We start from the raw sequence: 15523 nt of genomic DNA, 5'->3' as shown, positions 1-15523 counted from the left end.
TTGATGTCCAAGGACAGAAGTGTCAAAAGGACACCTCTCCATCCCAAATCAACTTAATCAATCACAATCAATCATAACATACATCATTCTAATTTATATATAGAAAACATACATCCATATGATTCATCTCATATACAATTAATATTAAATGACATTCATAACCTAAAGGAAGCAAGTAAATAATACTACTGTAATTGAAGTAAATACATCAGTAATATATTCATAAAAGAATCTAATTAGGGTAACAAATCCGAAAGATTTTAATATAGAAACTAAGATCACACAATCTATGTATTTATGGAAGTAAGCATCCTTACCTTATATAACTTGAAGAGAATCTCCAAGGATCGAGGAGAATCTTTCCAAACTTGACAAGAAGGTCCTAAACAAGTATATATATATATATATATATATATATATATACATATATGTATATCATATTAGGAAAGAAACCTAGAAGGTAAGAGATCCAAAACAGACCAAATATGAGGTTGCTGTTGTCACATCCACCCAGCCAGCACCCTAACTGGCATACCCGGGTATGTGATCCACAGTCCAAGGATCAAGCATCGAGGGACCATGCCTCCCACATACACGATAACATAATTATGAACAATAATAATCAAGGTAAAAGCAATAAATGAAAGATATCATGGATAAGATATGACAAGTAATCGAGTGCCAGAAATAAATGATACCAAGTATATAAGTATAATCAAAAGAGAGAGAATGAGTGAAAGTCACTCTCTCAGTGGCAGTGGAAAAGTAGTAAAAAATCAAGTTAAGTACAATCCAACATCTAAGGAGTAACTCAGTGAAAGTTAATTACATATCCAGGTGTTTAACAAAAATCTAGGGAAATGGGGCTCTAAGCAAGGGTTTCTTCTGTCTTAATAATTATGTCTTCATAAGTGTGGATGAAGTAAACCCAGCACGGCTGCTCTCTCACCATGGTGGGGCTAACCCTGGTACGAATAGTAATCCTCTTCGTCACAGTAACCCTGACTTTCATTGAAGCTACCATCTGGAGGGTAGTATGCGGGATCATAGCTTGTCTCATAGGGTGCACCATTAAAGTCTTCTACACCTGTAGGATAATCTAACAAACATTTGCACAAAAGGAATCAGTTCAAAAGAACTCAGCAAGGCAGTTATTCCATAATCATAACCATAAGTACAAATCATAACATGATGCAATATGATATGAAACACATGATATAAGTATGATTCTAACTCTATGAATGCCAGTCTCTATGGTAGACATGCTTTAAGTCATAGCACTATACTTCTTTAGGAAAGTCTCAGTCACTCAATACCGGGGGGAATTAGGTCCGGGGGGGGTGTGCGGGGGCCCCCCCCCCCCCCCCAGAGTTAAGATTTATAACTTTTATACTTGAGATGGCTTGATTTAGGAGTATTTTGTCTTTGTTTTAGTGATAGTATTCATTAGGTGTTGTCTTATTTAGTCTTAACATGTTGCATTTTGTTTAGTTCATTTTTGTCACCATTGCATGAATTTCCCTTCTTTTTATGGATGAATTTGACTGTTTCTCTTTCTCTTGAACATGTAGGTGAAGATTCATAATAGAAGAACATGTCCTCTAACTTTGTTGTAGAGTTGTTGCTGCATTGCTACAACAACGGAGCAGAATATTCTCGGATCCAATTCAAATGGAATTGACCAAAAAGGGCTAACTTAAGTGGACTAAATTCTTGTAAATACATGATGGTTTTCAGCCCTTGATCTCAGGAGGAAGGTTCTAATCCTATGGCCAGAATCTAACCTAATGATTGAAGACATTTATGGAAGAAAGAGAAGAGAGGCAAGGAGGAGAAGAGGAGGAGATTCGACCAAGGGTGGATGAGAGACTTGGCTGAGAGGAAGGAGGTAGAGACACGAATCTTTGGAGCTCTTGTGGAAGCAAGGAGCTCTGCTGGAGTTGTTGATTTGCTTTGAAGAAGAAAGCTGGAGCTCATGTGGAAGCATTGAAGCCTTAGTTTATTCTTGTTTTTATAACTCTATCTTCTTATTTTCTAGTCTCATGTCAACTATACTTGGTTTTATGCATTTGAATTCTGTTATGGGCTAAATCTTAGCTGTGTTGGGATGATAGTAGTACCTAAACCTGAATTTTGATATGTAATTAATCATGTGTTCTTTAGTTTTATTGCAATCCACTTTATTGTTAATGAATTCAGCATGTTATATTGACTAATTTCAGTTCTTGAATGATCTTTCTTGAATGAATGTTATGATTTCATTAATTGGAAAATTAATGAAGTCTAGGTGTTTGTTGAATTGTGTGAGTTAGCATCATCTTTAATTAGGTTGTGTTAATTAGTAGGTTGGGTAGGAATACCCAATTACCTCACATTACCATTGATTGGATTGGGTTTAAATTGCATTCTTAATTCAATTCTTCATAGGAATATGCTGATGTTGATTTAGGATGCTAGCTTATGTGTATTGGAAAATACCATATTGCCATTCATTCCAAGTTCTTGATTTATCTTGGGGTTGTAGTATTGCTTTAGTATTTGTGTTTTAAAATTCAGGGGAAGGGAAATTTGATTCCTAACACACTTGTCACTCATTAAGTTTCTTCCATTGCTCAAATCTACATTTTAGTTCCTTAGTTTTCTTTACCTGTCATTTGGTTAATTAGTTAGACAAACACCAATCAACCTTGTTAATTTCATTTAAATCAATTTTATTTTTACATTGAAAGTTAAGGATATAATTCTCCGTGGGATCGATACTTTACTTATCATTTATTACTTGATTGCGATACGTATACTTGCGTGATATCTTGAGATACAAGCAACAAGTTTTTTTGCGCCGTTGCGGGGAATTTTGTCTTTGATAATTAGTGTAGAAGTAAGTTTTTGTTTTATCTACTGAAATTTCTTTACTTTGATATTAGTTTCCTTTTATTCTCGGGGTGCTTTTACCCTTGTATGAGCACGCTGCTGCTGATCAAGAGTTGATACCCTTTGACCTTGAAATTGAAAGGACATTTTGAGCTAGCAGAAGGAAGTAGCGAGGTTTAGCAGCAGGTCAAACAATGGCTGAAGCAATGAGAAATGGGTTGAATAATATGGCAGCTGAGGGTGATGATAGAGATAGGGCCATTAGAGGATATGCTGTCCCAAGGTTGCATGAACTGAATCCAAGTATAGTAAGGCCAGAAATTCAAGCATTACATTTTGAACTTAAGCTCGTGATGTTCCAAATGCTTCAGACTATAGGACAGTTCAGTGGGATGCCAACAGAAGATCCTCATCTCCATCTTAGACTCTTCATGGAAGTAAGTGACTCTTTCAAGATACCGGGAGCAACTGAAGAAGCTTTGAGATTGAAGCTATTCCCTTACTCATTGCGGGATAAAGCAAGAGCATGGTTGAACTCCTTACCTCCACAATCAGTAGCCACATGGAATGATTTAGTAGAGAAGTTCTTGATGAAGTACTTTCCTGCATCAAAGAATGCCAAGTTCAGAAATGATATCACTGGTTTTCAACAGTTGGATGGTGAATCTTTGTATGAGGCATGGGAAAGATTTAAGGAGCTCTTGCGTAAATGTCCTCACCATGGTATTCCTCATTGGATTCAAATGGAGACTTTCTACTATGGTTTAAGTGGACAAACTCGATCCATAGTGGATGCATCAGCAAATGGGGCTATATTGGCAAAGTCTTACAATGAAGCTTATGAGATCTTGGAGAGAATGGCCAACAACAACTACCAATGGCCAGCTGAGAGAGGTGCTTGCAAATAAGAGAGTGGCAGGGATTTATGAGTTAGATGCAGTGACAACTTTAACTTCACAAGTGTCATCCCTAACTAGTGTGTTAAAATCCGTAAACTTGCCTACAGCTGTACAAACTCAACAACATACAGCAATCTCGTGTACATATTGTGGTGGGGAGCATGTCTTTGATAGCTGTCCATCTAACCCAGAATTAGCTTACTATGATGGTAATTTCAGCAATGCCAATAACCCATATGCCAACACCTATAATCTTGGTTGGAGGCAGCACCCTAACTACTCTTGGAATGCTCAAGGACAGAATGCAAGCCCATCTTCCATCCTGCCTCGACCTCATCCGCTTCCAAGTGCTCAACAGCAAGTGAACATTCAACCTATGGAACCCTCTTCATCAATAGAGCTTTTATTGAAGGAGTATATGGCAAGGAATGATGCAATGATTCAAAGTCAAGCATCTTCATTGAGAAATTTGGAGAATCAAGTTGGACAGCTGGCTAGTGCTTTAAGTAATCGCTCTCAAGGATCATTGCCATGTGCTACAGAAAATCCTAGATCTCCAGATGCAATAGAAGAGTGCTTTGTTGTGGATGTCCTTGAAGAGCTGGTTTCCGAAGAGTTGGAGGCAGAGTGTATTAAAAACCCACTAGAGCTTTCATTGGCAATAGAAATTGAACAAGTGGATGATGAAGCAAGTAGATATATGGATTTGTTAGAGGCAAGACCAGCTAAGGCATTGAGTGGGAGTAGATTTGAGTCTCTTGTATTATCTGAGTTTGAAACTAAAGCCCCTAAACCATCAATTGAAGAGCCACCTATGTTAGAGTTCACACCTCTTTCAAAACACTCTCAATATGCCCATTTGGATGCAGCCAAAACACTCCATGTTTTTGTTTCAGCACTGCTAACAAAGGAGCAAGAAGATATGCTACTTGACGTGCTGACGAAGTGTAGAAGAGCAATGGGATGGAATATAGTAGAGATCAACGGGATCAGTCCTTCAGTATTAAAGCTTAAAATTTGGTTGGAGGAATGTTGCAACAGGTACATGAAGCAACAGAGGAGTTTGAGTCCAATTATGGAAGGTGCACAAGAAGAAATCATTAAATGGCCTTGGGAACTAGAGCATGCAGTGGATCAAGCATTATTGGGGAGCACCATTGGAGCGGGACAAATCTTCAATCAACCTTCAAGAGGCTTAAAAAGAAGGGAGGTCACTTAGATTTCATTATTTTTCGTTTAATTGTGTGCTAGTTCATTAGGTGTTGAATAAAAAAAAAAAAAAAAAAGAAAAAACAATGACAGATAATTTGCTAACATGTATATTTTGATGTGCAGGGAGTGTGGGGAACAAAAAGAGAGTGATTGGGTGTTTTGCCAAACTTATCATTAAATCAAACTGCTGAACAGAGCATGTTTCAATATCCAGCAAATTTCACTATCTTTGTAGTAGCGATGTGGCCACAATGCTACTACAAAGTTTTGATCCTCAGCTACGGGTCTTGCATGTTCTGTTAACACATTACATTCTCTGTTGAAACTTACATTCTGTGTTCGTTGCTATAGCAAAGCTGCAGCAAAGCTACAACAACGATTAAACCACTCACCCGACCCGGTTTCATCTCAAACCCAACCAACCCATCAAAAATACACTTCAAACTTCTATTAGACCATGCTGAACCCATACTGATTCGAACCAATTTCATTTTTTTTAAACCCTTCTAAACCAATACCAACCCAAACCCATAAAACCTCTCATTTCAAACCGAAATCCAACAAAACACTCAGCTCACTTCATCGACTCTCACAGCTCCATCGTCTCCTCCACTGCAACTCATCCTCCTCTTCTCTTCCATTTTTTGTTTTTCAAAGACTTTCACACCTCCATTTACCTACATTCACCCACCAAAGCAATCTTTTTCTTCACCGATAGCCCATCTTTCACAAAAACCCTAACTTTTTCCCCCATTCCATCCTCGAATCACTTCTCAGAGGACTACCGGTGCTGTACTGGGTTTCGGGCAAGTTTTTGTGGTATTTCGACCTTCCATCTTCCCTACACCACATCAGCTAAGTGTTCTCCCCATTTCTTTTCTTTCATTCTATATTTTTGAACTTTCGATTTGTTTGTGTTTTTGTTGAATGTTCAATTTGTGGTTTGTGGGTTATGTGTTTGTTCTTATGCTGTCTTGGTGTTTGTTTTCGTTAGGGTATATGCAAAGTTTTTCATTTGTTTTAGGTGCTGTTTTGGAGATACCATCACTCGCACACACCAACACAAATTTTCTGGGTCATCATTACCCTATGCTCATCTCCTCTGTTTTTGTTATTTGTTTGTTCTTGCTATTTGTCTGATTAGTTGTAGTTAATTGTTTGTTATTTGTTTGCTTTTTTTTTTTTTTTTTTCTACTTGTATAGTGTTTATGTTTTTGTTTGATATGGTCTGTTTTAGCATTTGTTGATTAGTTGTTTTTTTTTATCTTCTATTGTTTTTGTTTTTGTTTAGTTTGTTAGTGTTTTTGTTTAGTTTGTTAGTGTTTTTGTTTGAATTCCATATTGGTTGTTAGGGGCCCACCTTGTGCATTCCCTTCGAAATGGCCCCTCAGAAGAAGAGCGCGAACAGGACCCTAGTTCTAGTGCTTCAATGGATGAAGATGCAGCTGCTGCAGCTACTGCTGATGATGAGTTCCATTCCTTAGATGATGATGATGAGGCCTAGCTTATTCAGGGAAGTTCTCTCTCTTCTTTTACTTTGTTTTCTTTTGATTCCCTTACTTTCTTTTCCTTTCTTTCGCTGTGAGGACACTGCTCCTCTTTAGTTTGGGGGTAAGCTTTGCAATTTTCCAATAATTGCATATGTGATCTTTATGATTATGGATGCTCCTAGTTGCTTAGTTTTCGTCAGCTTTCTTTTGTGGTTGCTTTCTTTTGTTGCTGTCCAGTTTTAGAGTAGCTGTTTTGGGTAGATGTTTTGTGTAGTTAATCTGGCTTTTCATGAAATTTGGATGGTTGTTAAGGAATGTGAATGTCAGTGCCTCTTACTCTGATTTTGTTGGAAATCTTAGCACAATTCTGCTATAATGATCTGATGTCTGCATTTACTCATGTCTGTGATGCCATATTATTGATGCACCAAGTGATATTTCAAGCTCTAGAGAACCTGGGAAAGTTGGATCAATGTGAGAGTTTTTAGGATTTTAGAATTGGTTAAATGAGAACTTCAAGACTTACACATTAGGGATCCCCATTTGGTTGTTTCCAAGAACTTTGTACATTGTGAATATTGATTGAGGTTTGACCCCTTCCCTTCCCCAAAAGAATAATGCTCCGCTGATTTGGGTTGCCTAGTAACCAGGAATATGCATGTAACCCATGTGTATTTTTGACGTCAACAGTGGCCTAAAATATGAGCATGAAAAATAAAAAAATAAAAAAATATAAAAAAAAAAGAGAGAGAGAAAAAGAGAATAATGTTCCGCTGTTTTGGGCAACCTAGTAACCAGGAATATGCATGTAACCCATGTGTATTTTTTACGTCAACAGTGGCCCGAAATATGAGCATGCAAGGCACTCTTGTTTGTGATCTTGTTGAGTAACCGGGTATCTTCATCACAAATGAGCGATATTCGCGTAAAAAGGCAAGATGACAACATAAAAAAAAAAAAAAAAAATAAAAAAAAAAAAGTTCATAAATAATAAGTTTGGGGGTCAAATGCTCAAAAGAGTATGAAACAAGTTCTTGGGGTTGTAAAAAGATATGGATTCCTAATTAGTGGAGAGGTAATCATTTGGTCAACATATTAGATCAATGAACTAAACTTGATGACCATGATTCAGCTAGACTAGGGTGATCTGGGGCAAGATCCTTAACTTTCACACACACACTTGAGAGCATCCTGATGAGTAAAGTATGACATCTAAGTGTTATTGGCCAGATGTGTTGGATCTGAAAATTTAGAAAAAGATTGAGAGGCAACTTCTGTCTAACACTCATCCTATTGCATGCTTAAGCCAGGTTATTTGCTTTTCTTTTCTTTTAATTTCCTCATGCTTTCATTAGTAGTTAGTTGTTGTTTTCATTTGTCTTTATTGCTCGAGGTCAAGCAATGTCTTAAGTTTGGGGGTGTGATAACTCTATGAAATAGAGTTAAGATTTATAACTTTTATACTTGAGATGGCTTGATTTAGGAGTATTTTGTCTTTGTTTTAGTGATAGTATTCATTAGGTGTTGTCTTATTTAGTCTTAACATGTTGCATTTTGTTTAGTTCATTTTTGTCACCATTGCATGAATTTCCCTTCTTTTTATGGATGAATTTGACTGTTTCTCTTTCTCTTGAACATGTAGGTGAAGATTCATAATAGAAGAACATGTCCTCTAACTTTGTTGTAGAGTTGTTGCTGCATTGCTACAACAACGGAGCAGAATATTCTCAGATCCAATTCAAATGGAATTGACCAAAAAGGGCTAACTTAAGTGGACTAAATTCTTGTAAATACATGATGGTTTTCAGCCCTTGATCTCAGGAGGAAGGTTCTAATCCTATGGCCAGAATCTAACCTAATGATTGAAGACATTTATGAAAGAAAGAGAAGAGAGGCAAGGAGGAGAAGAGGAGAGATTCGACCAAGGGTGGATGAGAGACTTGGCTGAGAGGAAGGAGGTAGAGAACGAATGCTGGAGCTCTTGTGGAAGCAAGGAGCTGCTGGAATTGTTGATTTGCTTGAAGAAGAAAGTTTGGAGCTCATGTGGAAGCATTGAAGCCTTAGTTTATTCTTGTTTTTATAACTCTATCTTCTTATTTTCTAGTCTCATGTCAACTATACTTGGTTTTATGCATTTGAATTCTGTTATGGGCTAAATCTTAGCTGTGTTGGGATGATAGTAGTACCTAAACCTGAATTTTGATATGTAACTAATCATGTGTTCTTTAGTTTTATTGCAATCCACTTTATTGTTAATGAATTCAGCATGTTATATTGACTAATTTCAGTTCTTGAATGATCTTTCTTGAATGAATGTTATGATTTCATTAATTGGAAAATTAATGAAGTCTAGGTGTTTGTTGAATTGTGTGAGTTAGCATCATCTTTAATTAGGTTGTGTTAATTAGTAGGTTGGGTAGGAATACCCAATTACCTCACATTACCATTGATTGGATTGGGTTTAAATTGCATTCTTAATTCAATTCTTCATAGGAATATGCTGATGTTGATTTAGGATGCTAGCTTATGTGTATTGGAAAATACCATATTGCCATTCATTCCAAGTTCTTGATTTATCTTGGGGTTGTAGTATTGCTTTAGTATTTGTGTTTTAAAATTCAGGGGAAGGGAAATTTGATTCCTAACACACTTGTCACTCATTAAGTTTCTTCCATTGCTCAAATCTACATTTTAGTTCCTTAGTTTTCTTTACCTGTCATTTGGTTAATTAGTTAGACAAACACCAATCAACCTTGTTAATTTCATTTAAATCAATTTTATTTTTACATTGAAAGTTAAGGATATAATTCTCCGTGGGATCGATACTTTACTTATCATTTATTACTTGATTGCGATACGTATACTTCTTTTCTTTTTTTAAAAAAAAACAACTTTTTTTTTCCCCCCCCCCCGCCCGCCCCCTGCCCGCCCCCCCCCCCTTTCCGGGATTAAACCCCAAAAACATCCTAGCCACACAACTAGACAATCCTATGTATGTCATCCAATAACCCGGGAAAGTGTCGATAGGCACCTTCAGAGAACATCCCATACTATTCCCTCAGATGCCCAAGGACAGAAGCGTCAATAGGACACTCCCCAATCCCAAGTTATACCTAGGCAATCACATCCTCAAGTCCAACATATCATATACATTCGATACATCATCTTAATAGAAACTCAGTCATAATATTGAAATGATTCATCATATACATAAGTGACAATAATAACTAATCATTTTAACAAGAGCATATGAAATCACAATACTAATGTTCTAAAGCATGTATAACAGTTCTATGATATTCAAAAGTAATAAAGAGATCATGCTTGCTAAGTTATGAAGATCAAGGCATAAGCACATAGCCTATGTATTTATGGCGATAACTATCCTTACCTTATGTTGAGTTGATGATGATCCAAGAGTCACAAAAGAATGATCCAATAATAGTGTTAAATCCCTAAACAAACATAAATGAAAGATTAGAGAAGAAAACGGGAAAATCGGATGTCGAACGGGTCAAAATGGAGAAGATCACAGTTCAGCAGTAGGTTGGGTCGATGCTGTGGGTCGATGGTATCGACCCAAGAGGATCGACTCAGATAGTCTCGGGCTGCATATTGAATTTTGGGGGTTTTTTGGTCTGAAATCGGTCTTCCGGGGCTCGGATCGATCCGAAACTTGGAGGATTGATCAACAACAGTATAATGACACTAATTACCAAGAAATGATCATAATCCAATGGTCAATTTAGAAAGCCCCAAATTGAAATACTAAGCTCAAGAGTTGAGAATCATGGCATTAGCTATAACTCAATGGAATTGAAGGGAAACATAGGGGATTAGTTGGGGAATAGGTTAGGAACATGATTGCAATTATAAGCAAGCTATAAATCAGGCTACGCATACTTCACATTTCAGTTTTGGCTAAGAAGTCAAGTTGATAGACAATAAATCATGGCAAAGCATAGGTGATGACCAAGATGCAAGTAATGCATTGCAAGAATGAGGAAAACATCAATGCAAATGGAAGGAGACACTCATGGCAAGGTGGTTGCAAGGTTGCAGCACCTTGGCCATGGTTCCAACAGTAAAAAGAAGTATAGAATAGGTAGGATAGAGAGCAAGAGAGAGATTCATACCTTGGGAGTTGTTAATGGAGGCAAGAGAGTGTGAGTAGCAATGATTAGAATAGATTATCCATCACCAACTTCAAGGAGGAGCTTTGGGGAACCTTCTCCACATTCTCAGGAGTTGCAATGATTAGAATAGGGTTCAAAACATGAGGCTAGCATAAATAGAGTAGGGAATATTCTAAGGAATCATTGATTTTCGACTCTGGCAGCCTTGGGTCGATGCTGTGGTTGATGGTATCGACCCAGGCAGTTTTACCAGAAAAATACAGAATAGATCAGCAACTTCAGATAGGGATTCAGAGGGCTATATAGAATCAAATTGAGTGGGGTTTTCTTTTACAAGTCCATTTAGAAGTCTAGTTTTGGGAAATACCTTCGGATTGTGCACGGGAGATCAAAAGGTACTTCAACTATTTCAGTCTTCATCGATGCGCAGATTCTCACTAAACACCGACGATGTACTCAAGTAATGGGAATCATCGTCAATGTCCATGGGCTCGAACTCTGACACCAAATTATCAACTAAAAGAGTCCACAAGTCTCTTCTACCACTGCTTCGGGTCTTCGGACCTATGAACAACAATGGATCGGGGTTAGGGTCAGGGTTAGGATAGGGTTGGATTTCACAACTGTCCTCATTGGTCGATTGATTGGTCTACTGACCCAGTCGACCAATCAGTCGACCAACAGGATCAGTGATAGACAAAAACAGGGATTTCTGATCCAAAATCCGAATCGCCACCAAACAGGAAAGGAATTATCATGATAGTACTCTAGTGCTAAGGAACAAACTTAACACTATCATTGATAAAAAATCTAAAGACACAATTAAGGAAACAAAACTTACCATAAATCTATCAGTCATGGTTCTTGGAGAAATCATGGCAAATTAATGGAGGGGAATCTAAAGGATGATAGATTACTAATCTATTAGAGAAATCATGGAAAACATGTACAGAACTTCTAGAAAAATAGATCTAAGATTGAAGAACTTTGAATCAAAATAGGAAAGAAGATAAAGACATGGTTTCCTTCAAAAGCGAGTGATGATCTTGATTAAGATCATCCATCAAGCCTTAAATCCTTAGGGAGATGAGTAGGGAGATGTTTGCAACAGAGATTGCAGCATCTTCTCTACTGTCTCATTCCAAAAAGGGAAAGAAAATCAGAGATGGAGAAGAAGAAGAGAGCGTAACATACCTTGTGATGCAAGAGCAAGAGAAATGATGAAGATCCAACAAGAAAATCACCAAAGGCGCAAAGGAGATGACTTGGGGAGAGCTCTGGTTCGTTCCAGGAAGTTTGGAGGCACAAAAGAAGAATTAGATTCGAGGTTGGACTTAAATAGAGCAACCAAGACCTAATGCAGCAAAGCAGATCCCATTGGTCGATTGGTTGGTCGACTGGCCCAGTCGACCAATCAGTCGACCAAGCAGGACAGCAAGGCCAAAAATAGGGAATTGAAGGATCAAATGAACACCAAACCTCAAGAGCTTTTACACACACATCAAGCGACATACCTAGAGTGTAGAAATGCCTTCGAACCAAGTCAAGTAATACTCCAACTCCATCAACTAGACACATCTTCATTAGGGTGCGGTTTCCATAAATGGAACACTATCATCAACTTCCATGGATTCAATGCCAGACACCAAGTCTTCCACTGAGATGGCCCATAGCTAACTTCTTCCTTTACTTCGGGTCATCGGACCTACAAACAACAAGGTTTTTGGGTCAAGGTCAGGGCTGGATTTCACACATAGAGTTAGACTCATACATGCATTGTCTGTTTCATATCATATTGCATTTGCTATGATTTGTTATCATGTTATTTATGTTGCTATGGATATAACTTGCCTTGCTGAGTTCTTTTGAACTCATTCCTTTTTGTGCAAATATCTTTGTTATTATTCTACAGGTACTGACGAGTATGACGGCCAGTACTATGAAGCGCAAGCCGATGATGCATACTACTCTTAAGGTGCTAGCGGTTATGAAGATTACGGTGAAGATCCCTCGTGTGGTCATGCTGCTTACCAGGATTAGCCTTACCTTGGAGTGGAAGTGGCTGTGTTTAGTTTCTAGTTTATGTTTATGAATATACCCTTTATAAGACAAAAGAGACCTTGGTTTAGTTTGATTATTTCTTTTCTTTTTCTCTTTTGGGAATTGGTTGTAATCTTTCCTTTTTAGTTTTCGAGCTACATTTCCGCTGTGTTATGTGGAGTGATTTTCCGCACACTTTACATTTTGATTATTATATATTGGTATCATTCTTTTCGCACTCTGATTATATTGTCATTCTCTCTTTTTATCTTGATCTCTTTGTTTATATAATTTTACATTGATTATATCTTGTTCATGGTTATGTTATTGTATATGTGGGAGGATGTTTCCTCGATACTTGATCTTCGGGGTTGTGGATCACACACTGGGGTATGCCAGGTAGGGTACCGGCTGGGTGGATGTGACACCTAATAGACACCTCTTGTTGAGGGAGAGTGACTAAGACCGCCCAGAGGAGATTGGTGTTTATACTTAATGTGTGTTTGCCATAGAGACTACATGATAGAGTTAGGAATATCATCATCATGTCATCATGCATCTACTTATTTATATTATAAATTCTTGGTTATCTATTGAATTGTGAATTGGAAATTGAATGAATGTATGAAACGGATGTTAGTTGCCCTCACTAAGTTCTATGAACTCATTCATTTATTTTTGTTTGTTCTTTAGACTTCTTTACAGGTTATGAGGACCGCACTTTCGTTGAGGATGTGAAATCCAGTCCAAATCCTAATCCAGAAAGCTAGTTATTTGTAGTTCCAAAGACCCAAAGTGATGGTAGAAGACAGTTGTGGGCCATCTCAGTTGAATCCATTGTGTCTGACCAAGAACAAATGGAGATTGATGATGGAGCTTGTATGACGGACTTGAGCCCTAGTTTGATACTCTTTGGAAGGTCCCTCAATGCTAGGTAAGACTCTTGGTTGAGTTGGGAAAGTCCCCTTTGAGTTTGTGGTTTTTGGAGATCAAAAAGTCTAATTTTGGCCTTGTTGACAGCCTTGGTCAATCAGCCATGGTAGGTCCAAGCAACCAACCTTGACCTACCAAGGGTGTCAGGGACAGAATTGTCACTTATTGATTTTTTAGGTTTTTGAAGCCCTATATGTTATAACTTCGAGTAAAACTGTCCTATAATGTTCTAAAGCCTCTAGAGAATGTGGGAAGCACCTCTTAGCACTCTCATTGGAGCCTTGGAAGATCCTCAACCTTTCACCGAAGTTCTTCCGATGAATCTTCTTCCTCAAGGTTGGTAATCACTCATACTCTCGCTAGATCTACTCTCTCTTTGATTTCTACCACTTTGATTAGGAGGAAGGTTCTAAGTGATTACTATGACCTTTCATTCAATCCCTATAGTTTTTGAGTGAATCTCCATTCACTTTATCACTTTGTGAATCTACACAAGATGATTTCGAAGGGAAATCAAGTGTGATCTTCACGAATGAATATTCATTCGCAGACTTTGGGTTCTATTGCATGTTAGATTCATTCCTATGGTAGTTTTTAAGTATGATCTACTGTTCTTTCTTTCCTAGAGGGGATTCTCATTCTCTCTAGTCTTTATGTAGAATCCCCGGATTGATTATAGTAAGAGCCTATTTTATGATTCGATTGGAATTCTATTCCATTGACCATTGTTGATGCTTAGGCTATGTTAGACAATCTTAGTTTACTATTATAGAAGTTCCCTTAAAATTTCGGAGTGTTTCAAATCCTAGAAGATGAGTTTTGGATAAAAAAACTAAAGGTTCTGTCTGTACAGGACTGCCTTGGTCGATTAACCTTGGTAGGTCCAATCGACCAAGCCTGACCGACCAATCTAGTCAGTGGCAGCAAGTTCACTCTGTTTTGGTTAGTTTCATCTTTAACCTTTGGGGAATTGTTCCTAATTCTTAATCTATGTTTGTTTAGGGTTTCTTTGGTAAACTTTGGATCTATCCTTTGACTTTTCTCCGGAGTTTTATGAAGTTGATTAAGGTAAGGATGTTCGTTTACAAATAACCAAAAATACATGATTGCTTATATTAGAATTGAATTGCATGACCATACTACTATTTTTAGGACTTGCTTATGATTGAAATACTGCTGTACCTACAGTAGGACATTGCTAATGTGAATTGCTTAATTATATTGATTATGAATGTGAAATCCAGCCGAAACCCTAACCTGGAAACCCTTTTTGGTTGTAGGTCCGAAGACCTAAAGTGAAGGAAGAAGACAATTATGGGACATCTCAATGGAAGAATGGTGTTTGATCCAAAACCCATGGAGATTGATGATGGAGTTCCATACTTGGAAACCTTGTCAGAGTTGGAGAAGAAACTTCACCTTGGTGTTGAAGAGCTTGGTTGATGGACTTGAAGCCTAGTTTGACATGGTTTAAAGGGTCCCTCAATGCTAGGTGAGTTGCTTATTGAGTTGGGAGAAGCCACATTGAAAATTTTGAGGTTTGGAGCTTCAATTCCCTATTTTGGGCTTGCTATCAGCCTGGGTCGACTGGTCAATCAACCCAGCCAGACTGCCCACAGTGACAAGGGCTTAAGTGTAAATCTCTGATTTTTAGGGTTTTGATGCTCTATTTAATGGGACTACATGGTTTTCAACCCCACTTGTTTCTAAAGCCTCTGGAGAACGTGGGAAGCCTCTTTGAAGCCTACTATTTGGAGTTGTGGAAGATCCTTTGTGAATTCTCAAGCTTTTCAGCGAATTTTCTTCATTAAGCTTGGTGATTACTCCTATCCTTTTCAATTGATCTATTATTCAATTAATCTCTTCTTAACTCTGTGATTATGAAGATGGTTTTGTATCGTTGCAAAAACCTCTTCCTCAATCTCTGTAGTTGTGAGTGAAT

The 15523-nt window shown here is 37.8% G+C and overlaps 1 non-coding gene across 1 annotated transcript; it reads right to left on the bottom strand.

Moving 5' to 3' along the window:
* Window positions 1-3491: 3491 nt before the first annotated feature.
* Window positions 3492-3598, bottom strand: LOC148998809 (small nucleolar RNA R71). The gene has a single exon (XR_016171105.1). It is a non-coding gene; the product is annotated as a small nucleolar RNA R71 (small nucleolar RNA).
* Between the last annotated feature and the right edge of the window lie 11925 nt (window positions 3599-15523).

The sequence above is a fragment of the Hakea prostrata genome, unplaced genomic scaffold, assembly GCF_041222555.1.
Source record: "Hakea prostrata isolate BN-2017 unplaced genomic scaffold, UWA_Hpros_2 contig_130, whole genome shotgun sequence".
Taxonomy (NCBI): domain Eukaryota; kingdom Viridiplantae; phylum Streptophyta; class Magnoliopsida; order Proteales; family Proteaceae; genus Hakea; species Hakea prostrata.
This window is presented reverse-complemented; position numbering and strand designations above follow the sequence as displayed.